Below are 8,054 nucleotides of genomic sequence, written 5' to 3'. Positions count from 1 at the left end.
CTAGAATTAAGTAAGTTAATATATAACATGTTTAAGTCAATTCATATTGGCATTAAGTATTACAAGCTCAGTAACACATCAGGACACATAAGATGTTACTCAAAACAGGTGGAAGTGTACAACCATAATCCTTCCTGCCGATAAATTCCATGATAACACTACAGATTAATCCATTTGCCCCATATTACAGGTATGGAGATAGTTTTGAACACTAGTATCTCAGCTCATAGGAAAGGTACAAAGTTCAGTAGCTGGTAATGCTGCTATATCCCAATTACTTTGCCACGTAGTTGATTGGTGGTTAATGCACCATGACTGATAGTCTTAATGAATACCAGATAACAACGTTGTGGATGGTCAACGTAAATATCTGGATATATATTTTGTGCACCGTTCCCAGAGGCACTGCAATACTGGGTCGATGCGTGGAGTGGACGGAGCAAGCCCCTATTCCATCTCCCTGTTCCAAAATTCAATTTAATATATGGTCCCTAGATAAGGGACGTATCAGATTATTAAACTGATAAGAACAGATACTACACTTGATCTTAGCCAAAAGGCCGAGAAGCGATGCAGCTAAAGCTGTATCCAAGGATAGTTTGTCGTTAATATATAGACATGCCATGACGGAATGTTTCTAAGTGTCAGGGCTAGTTGATTCTGGATAACTTTGACTTAAATGCCGCAACGCTCATCATGGTTACTCCATCCAGGTAATTGCGGTATATCCGAAACTTATATGAGAAGGTACTGAATAGTGTGCATCTTCAAGGTCGATGTCTACCATAAAGTATCCTTGGATCCATGGTAGTAGTTACAAATCCCATGAATGGGTATACCTGGTGAAATACTCAAGTGGTTTATCAACGATGGTGCGACATTCACCATCGTGGGAAGGTAGACCACTTAGGGTGCTTGCTGAATTGGTGGCAAGATATTAATTCTATTCCCCTTGTATTTATTTTTTGGTATATAACTACCAAGAGTGATAGCTTCCTAACCAGGCGTGATTCATCCACCCCTTGTTAGTACAACCCTTAACCTTTATGTGATGGTAGGAACCATACTTATCTGTCTTCATTGTTGTTTTCTTCGGTTTCTGGTTCCTTGTTCTTGTAGGGACGATGTTTGTTGGGGGGTGGCGCATTTTCCCCTGGGGCCTGCTCTGGGCCGTGGCCTAAAATGCTACGGGTTTGGCATGCAGGCCCCGAGCTTTCACCAGTACCATGAGGTAGACGCCCCTGGTGGACACGTAGAGGTACTGCTGTCTGGTTTAGTGTGGTTCTCATTCCAGACTCTGCCCTCTTGTGCTGAATAGTTTGAACACTTCGTCCAGTTTTTTAGGACTGGTTTGGTAAGTGCCAGGTAGCAGGATCTGTGCTTGTGAGGTCGGCGTTCTCATAGTCCTGTTAATTTCATAGATTGAGGGCAGGTTTGTGAGTTCATTTGAGAAGTTATGAGGTATACGGTTGAACAGTAGGGTCAGGTGTTTTGCCATACTACCCTGCCCTTCTGGAATGAGCAGGTGGACATGATAGCCGATGTCAGGGTACCAAATGCATTTTTAAAATATTTAGGTTAAATGCGCTGCTCAATGTATCCCCCAATAATGGCGGGCACTTTGAGTAAATGCAATTTAGGGGAGGCGTGATAAAACCAACGCCTCATGGCTACCTGTCTTGGAGAGGTTTTTTGGAAAAAGACAGGTAGTAAGCTGGCCATCAGTTGAGACTGAAAAGCCATCTCGCTAGTGGTGGAGCCACATAGCGGCCACACCCAGCAGCTCTTCCTGATCCTGTACCTCAAGCATACTCCCGATATTGTTCAGCCAGTGACCCCTCTTCATGACCAGCCCAGCCACTGGTCACCCCAAAGCTAACCACACTAAGGAGGAAGCGATGGGCAGTGCCTAGGCACTGTGGAGGGTATGCCTGAACCCTCCAGCGAGACTGCCCCTCACGTAGCGTGTCTCGCAGGAGCTCCTGCTCCAGGAGCCGCTCCAGCGGCTCAGGCGGCTGTCTCTCTCCCATGCGGGTGGAGAGACGTCCCCTCCGACAAGTCGGAAGCCACCGGCCGGATGCCTCTTCGGATGGCTGAACATCCAGCCCGCAGCTCAGGCACTAGCGGGACTGGCTTCGGCGCGGTGTGGGGATAGCGGAACGCCCGGTCAATGTTCCTACCGCCTTCTTCTGGAGCTTTTGTGCCTTGTAGTAGCGAGAGCGCCCCTCAAGCAGCGCGTCTCGCAGGCACCAGCACCGAGAGCCGCTCCAGCGGCTCAGGCGGCTCTCTCTCCCCCCGTGCGGGTGGAGAGACGTCCCGTCCCAAATCGGGAACACCTGCCGGATGCCTCTTCGGGTGGCTATACATCCAGCCCGCTATCGGGCTGGGCTCGGCACGGTGTCGGGGAATTGCGGAACACCGGGTAAATGCTCCTACCGCCTGTTGCTGCCCCCCTTCCCCCCGACGGGAATACGTTCCTCCTTGAACGGGGGACAGTTTTGTTCCAGAGCCTTTTTCTCTGCCTGTAAAACACAAGCAGAAAAAGGGGCTCCCCTGTAAAAGAAACCCGACCTCAGGATACTCACCTGACGGTCCGTTTCTCTGTTGCGGGAGTGCCTAACTCCCGCTGCCGCTGTTGCACTGCTGGCGTAATGCCGCGCCTGCGCACTGAGCGGGTTCTTCACGTAGTCACTCACGTGACTCCGAAGTAAAATTAGCGATTTAAGAGGGACTTCAGGGTAGCTTTTTCCACTCCGAGGGTAGTCTGTACCTGGAATGAGCTGCCAGCAAACGCTGTATAAGTGGACACAATGATGTATTTTAAAAGATATATGGACAGTAAGGGTTTAGAGGGCTATGGGCTAAATACAGTCAAATAGGACTAGACCAATATGCCAACTTGGTCGTGGAAAAGGTGGGCCAAATGGTCTGTTTCTGTGCTGTACAGCTCTGTTTCTAAAGCTTCCAGGTTGCTAGCAATATGGGTTTGACTGTTTTTGTCAATGTAAACCATGGGATTTGTGCTAATATTTCCATTAGCTTGTTTTTGTACTGAAACTTGTACATGATAAACCATATAACCATATAACAATTACAGCACGGAAACAGGCCATCTCGACCCTTCTAGTCCGTGCCGAACACGTATTCTCCCCTTAAACTTAAAGAGATTGGAGGGATTAGCTGCTCAACTTTAAAGTGGTTTAACATTAATTGACATTTGGACTCCATAACTGACAAGGTCTGTAATATAATGTATAATTTAGGTGCCAAAGCAATGTTCCTCGTCCTGAGTGCAAAATAAATCACAGTCGGCAATGTTGCAAATATTCTGGCATGGCTTTTCACTACATCTGAGCAGTTAGAAGACTAAGCACTTTTGTTTCAGATTTCCAGTGTCTGCAGATTTTTGATTTGTGTGTTAAAATCCGCCTTCTACTTGCCTAAGATTAAGCACCAATACCACAGTTAACTAATAAATGAACCATTTTGGGAGGTTTAGAGATACAGCGTAGAAAGAGGTCCTTAGGACACTGAGTCCACGCTGACCCGTACTCTTGTTCCATGTTATCCCACTTTCACATTCTACACGTTAAGGGAAAATTACAGAAGCTAATTAATCTACCAAACCTGCATGCCTTTGGAATGCGGGAGGAATCCGCAGCACCTGGAGTAAACTCACATGGTCGCAGGGATAATGTACAAACTCCGCACAGACAACACTCTTAAGGGCCTGTTCCACTTGGGTGTCATTTGCACGTCAGACAGGTGGCGCGCGAAGATTTTGTGAATCCCAAAATCCTGCGGCACCGCGGGCGGCCACACGTCACTGCCTACGCCACCACGTCTCACCATGCGCGCGTAATGCACGCCATGCGGGCGTCACGTCGTGCGTCGTGACGCATAAATGATGTCGCGTAAATAACACGCAAATAACGCCCAAGTGGGACAGGCCCTTTAGTCAGGGCCGGGTGCCTGGTGCTGCGAGACACCAGCTCTACTGCTGCACATGGTGTCGGCATATGACTACTCTTCCTATCTCTTCCATCATAAATCACCTGTACTTATGATGCTTAACTCTTCTACAACATATTAGAAACATAGAAAATAGGTGCAGGAGGAGGCCATTTGGCCCTTCGAGCCAGCACCGTCATTCATTGTGATCATGGCTGATCGTCCCCTATCAATAACCTATGCCTGCCTTCTCCCCATATCCCTTGACTCCACTGGCCCCTAGAGCTCTATCTAACTCTCTCTTAAATCCATCCAGTGACTTGGCCTCCACTGCCCTCTGTGGCAGGGAATTCCATAAATTCACAACTCTCTGGATGAAAAAGTTTTTTCTCGCCTCAGTCTTAAATGACCTCCCCTTTATTCTAAGACTGTGACCCCCGGTTCTGGACTCGCCCAACATTGGGAACATTTTTCCTGCATCTAGCTTGTCAGGTCCTTTTATAATTTTATATGTCTCTATAAGATTGCCCCTCATCCTTCTAAACTCCAGTGAATACAAGCCTAGTCTTTTCAATCTTTCCTCATATGACAGTCCCGCCACCCCAGGGATCAATCTCGTGACCCTACGCAGCACTGCCTCAATCACATGGACGTCCTTCCTCAAATTAGGAGACCAAAACTGTCCACAATACTCCAGATGTGGTCTCACCAGAGCCCTATTGAAAAAGAAATGGCCTATTTGTTTTTATTTGTCAAGCAGCCTAATGATTAAAAATTCCAAATAATTTTTAAGATCACAATTTGTTAATGGTATGCTAGTCTGGTCCCCACCCCCTCCCCCCCCCCCCCCCCCCCCCTCCCCAGATTTATGTTCACAGCGGGGTATTAGAACTTGATCTTTAATTTCTGCTGACTCTGGGTGAAACCTGGAGGAGTAACAAGTGTAATTGGGAGGTATGAAACAATTGATAGGGGCGCTCGATTTCTCTTGTTTCCTCCTGGCTTGGATTTGGATTACTGAATAATGATGAAGTCACTGGCACTCAATGGTATTGAAGAGCAACTTATGGAATCCTCACATGAGCAGTTTAACAAGTAAATCACCAAGTTGCAGGCTGAGAGACCCTCTTTCCTTATGAATTTCACTACCTTGAGAAGTTATGAATAGACTCGACATTCAAACCACATTTGGTCAAGTTACATAGCAGTTACCATTACCAAAAGTTTAAAGGCAGCTATAAACTGCAACTTTGACACTGGGGCCAAGCTCTGGGCCATTATTTCAACAATAAAATAATTGAATTGATTTTCGTTGTGTATGTTGCATGATTTCCAAAATATGTCTGGATCTCAAATGGCTCACCCTCCAAGGTTACACAAAGTATATGAGACTTCAAAACCCAGAGGCTGAAATATCACTTTGCAATATTGGCACATTGATCGAGTTCTTAGGTAAGTTCTTCCTTCTGTTACATCAATAAAGAATTGAAATTCAAACCAAAAGCCAAAATAACATAAGCATTATCCCAATGGCAATGAAGTGTATTTCCATGCTGAAGGTACTGTAAGCTTTGTGGATAATCCATTTGACTGTGACATCTTTTATATACGAGCTAGCTTCTGGGCAGATATAAGGATGATGGATAGCATTTGCAGAAATAACATTTTACATAGTTTTCATCTCATTAATTACTTCTGGATTTACAGTTACTAAGTGTAGATTAATATATTATTGACATTTGTAACTCCAGAAACATCTCCTTGCAATAAGCGAGTTCAGTATTGCGACTGCACATGCCCAGGTCATAGGTCACAAGCGAAAAACACTTTCGGCAGCTGTGCCGCGGCATGGACACAGACCTGTGCCTCTTCCGCAGCTAGGATCGATCCTGGGCCTCCGGCGCCGCAAGCGCTGCCGAACCGCCACTGGACCATCCTCGTCCCCTCCCGAGTGCCCCACGTCCGGGGGCAGCCAGAGACGTCGGGAATCAGACGGGTGCGGCCCCCATAGGCCCACAGCCAGCGCGGAGAAGCAGCGCTCAATCCAGCTCAACTCTGCCTGTCCCGCCAGATTAACCTGATTGTAAGTGTCTGCCAATGGATATATACTGTAATGAGAAATGGAATCAGAAAACGAATACGTTTCAAGCATATCCAGTTGCTATTTCAGTTTAGAGGTACAGCACAAGCAGGCCCTTCGGTCCACCGAGTCCGCGCTGATCCCCGCGCATTAACACGATCCTACACACGCCAGGGAAAATTTACACATACCCCAAGCCAATTAACCTACATACCCGCACGTCTTTGGAGTGTGGGAGAAAACCCACACGGTCATGGGGAGAATGTACATACGCCATACAGACAGCACCCGTAGTCTGGATCGAACCTGGGTTGTAAGAGCTGTAAGAAAGCAACTCTTGCCGCCCCAACTATTTCTTTCACATAATTTTTGATGCAGGATGTCAACTATCTTGTAAATATTGTAAATCTGTTTGTAAATATGAGTTAGGAAATCCCTGTATTCGCTGACAGTCTTACTATTTCTTGCTTCATCTCTTAAGTTGAGGCTATTCACAGCAAGTTTAAAATGGCAGATGCAATCTCATGCAACAGTTTCAAATGAGCTCGACACACTTATTAATTGGCATATCTCTTCCGTTTCTGACTGATTTTAAAATTACATTAATCATTTTCTTTTTTCAGCTCACATCTGTTTGGAAGAACTGTCAGCATGCATGTAAAGCAAGAGCTCCAGTAAGATAGTTCAGAATGAAGCAGCTATTTCATGGCAAACCCATGCGGAAATTCCTGTTAAAAAATACATCTCCCTTTTTTCTTTGTATAGTTGATAATTTATTATTCCCTGAGCAAGCCCTAACTTCATTTTTTTCCTATTTTTGATTTTCATAGACTGTGTTTTCAGGGAATTCTAGCAAGTTACATACAGCAGCCTTTTTAGCATCTTTTTAGCATCTTTAGTGCAGTAAACCAGCCCCAAGCACTTCACAAGAGCATTACCAGACAACATTTTCCATCATCTGCTGGGGAGGTATTAGGGCAGGGGATTAAGTTTTAAGCGGATGAGAGAGGATAAAATTGGATAAAAAGCAAAGTCCGAGTTTAGGGTCCACGGAACAGAGGATACAGCGAACAGTAATGGAAATTAGAATTAGAGGAGGTGAAGCACAGAGTTGAAGAGATAAGGAAGGGCGACACCAAAGATTGAAGGCAAGAGACTGCAGATGTTGGATATTATGGAATAAACAGCAGAATACTGGATGACCTCAGCAGGTCAAGCAGCATCTGTAGAGACAAAAAGTTGTAGGTTAATGTTTCAGATTGAGACACTGCATCAGCACTGAGAGGGTAGGGGAAAGAGATGTATTCAAGAGAGAGATTTAACTCTCTGGGCTAACGGAATCAAGGGAAAAAGGGAGAAAGCATGAACGGGGTACTGATTTTGGATAATCAGCCATGATCATATTGATCATGACTCAAAGGGCTACTCCTGAACCTATTTTGCATGTTTCTGGAATAACATTATATACTGGCACCTTTTCCTCGTCACCAACAGTCTTGTTGCGGGGTCTCAACAGAAAATGTCGACTTGCATTCTGCCTCCACTGTCTGACCCGTCGAATTCTTCCAGCGTTCTGTTTTTTGAGGTAAGAGAATGATTAGAGCACAAAGATTAAACCATTGTAGATCTAACTCACCCACAAACTTACACGAAGTTGCAGTGTCAAAGAAAGATGCTGGTATTTCCATAGCAGAATATTTGTCATATATGTTAATGATTAGGATGACGATGCAGTTACCTTTGTTCATAAATTTGAGGATGACACCAAACGTGGTGGTAGAGTGAACAGTGATGAAGACTATCTAAGTTTATTAAAGCATCTGGATCACTCTACGGAATGGCAGAAGGAATTTAATTTTGAAAAGTGTGAGGTGATGCATTTTGATAAGTCAAACCAGGGTAGGACTTAAGAGCCTGTCCGACTGACGTGACTTTTCAGCTACTGTCTTCGACCTTCAAGCTCGAGGGCACTCGCCTGAAAAACCTAGAGCTGGATCAACCATCAGCGATGAAACCGCGAGCC

At 45.4% G+C, this 8,054-nt stretch overlaps 1 non-coding gene across 1 annotated transcript; it reads right to left on the bottom strand.

Annotated features, from left to right (window-relative positions):
* Positions 1 to 380: 380 nt before the first annotated feature.
* On the bottom strand, positions 381 to 572 carry LOC116972646. Its single transcript, XR_004411845.1, has one exon. It is a non-coding gene; the product is annotated as a U2 spliceosomal RNA (small nuclear RNA).
* Positions 573 to 8,054: the final 7,482 nt, after the last annotated feature.

Source organism: Amblyraja radiata, chromosome 4 (assembly GCF_010909765.2).
Source record: "Amblyraja radiata isolate CabotCenter1 chromosome 4, sAmbRad1.1.pri, whole genome shotgun sequence".
NCBI lineage: Eukaryota > Metazoa > Chordata > Chondrichthyes > Rajiformes > Rajidae > Amblyraja > Amblyraja radiata.
Note: the sequence above shows the minus strand (reverse complement) of the source record. Positions and strands in the feature narration are given on the sequence as shown.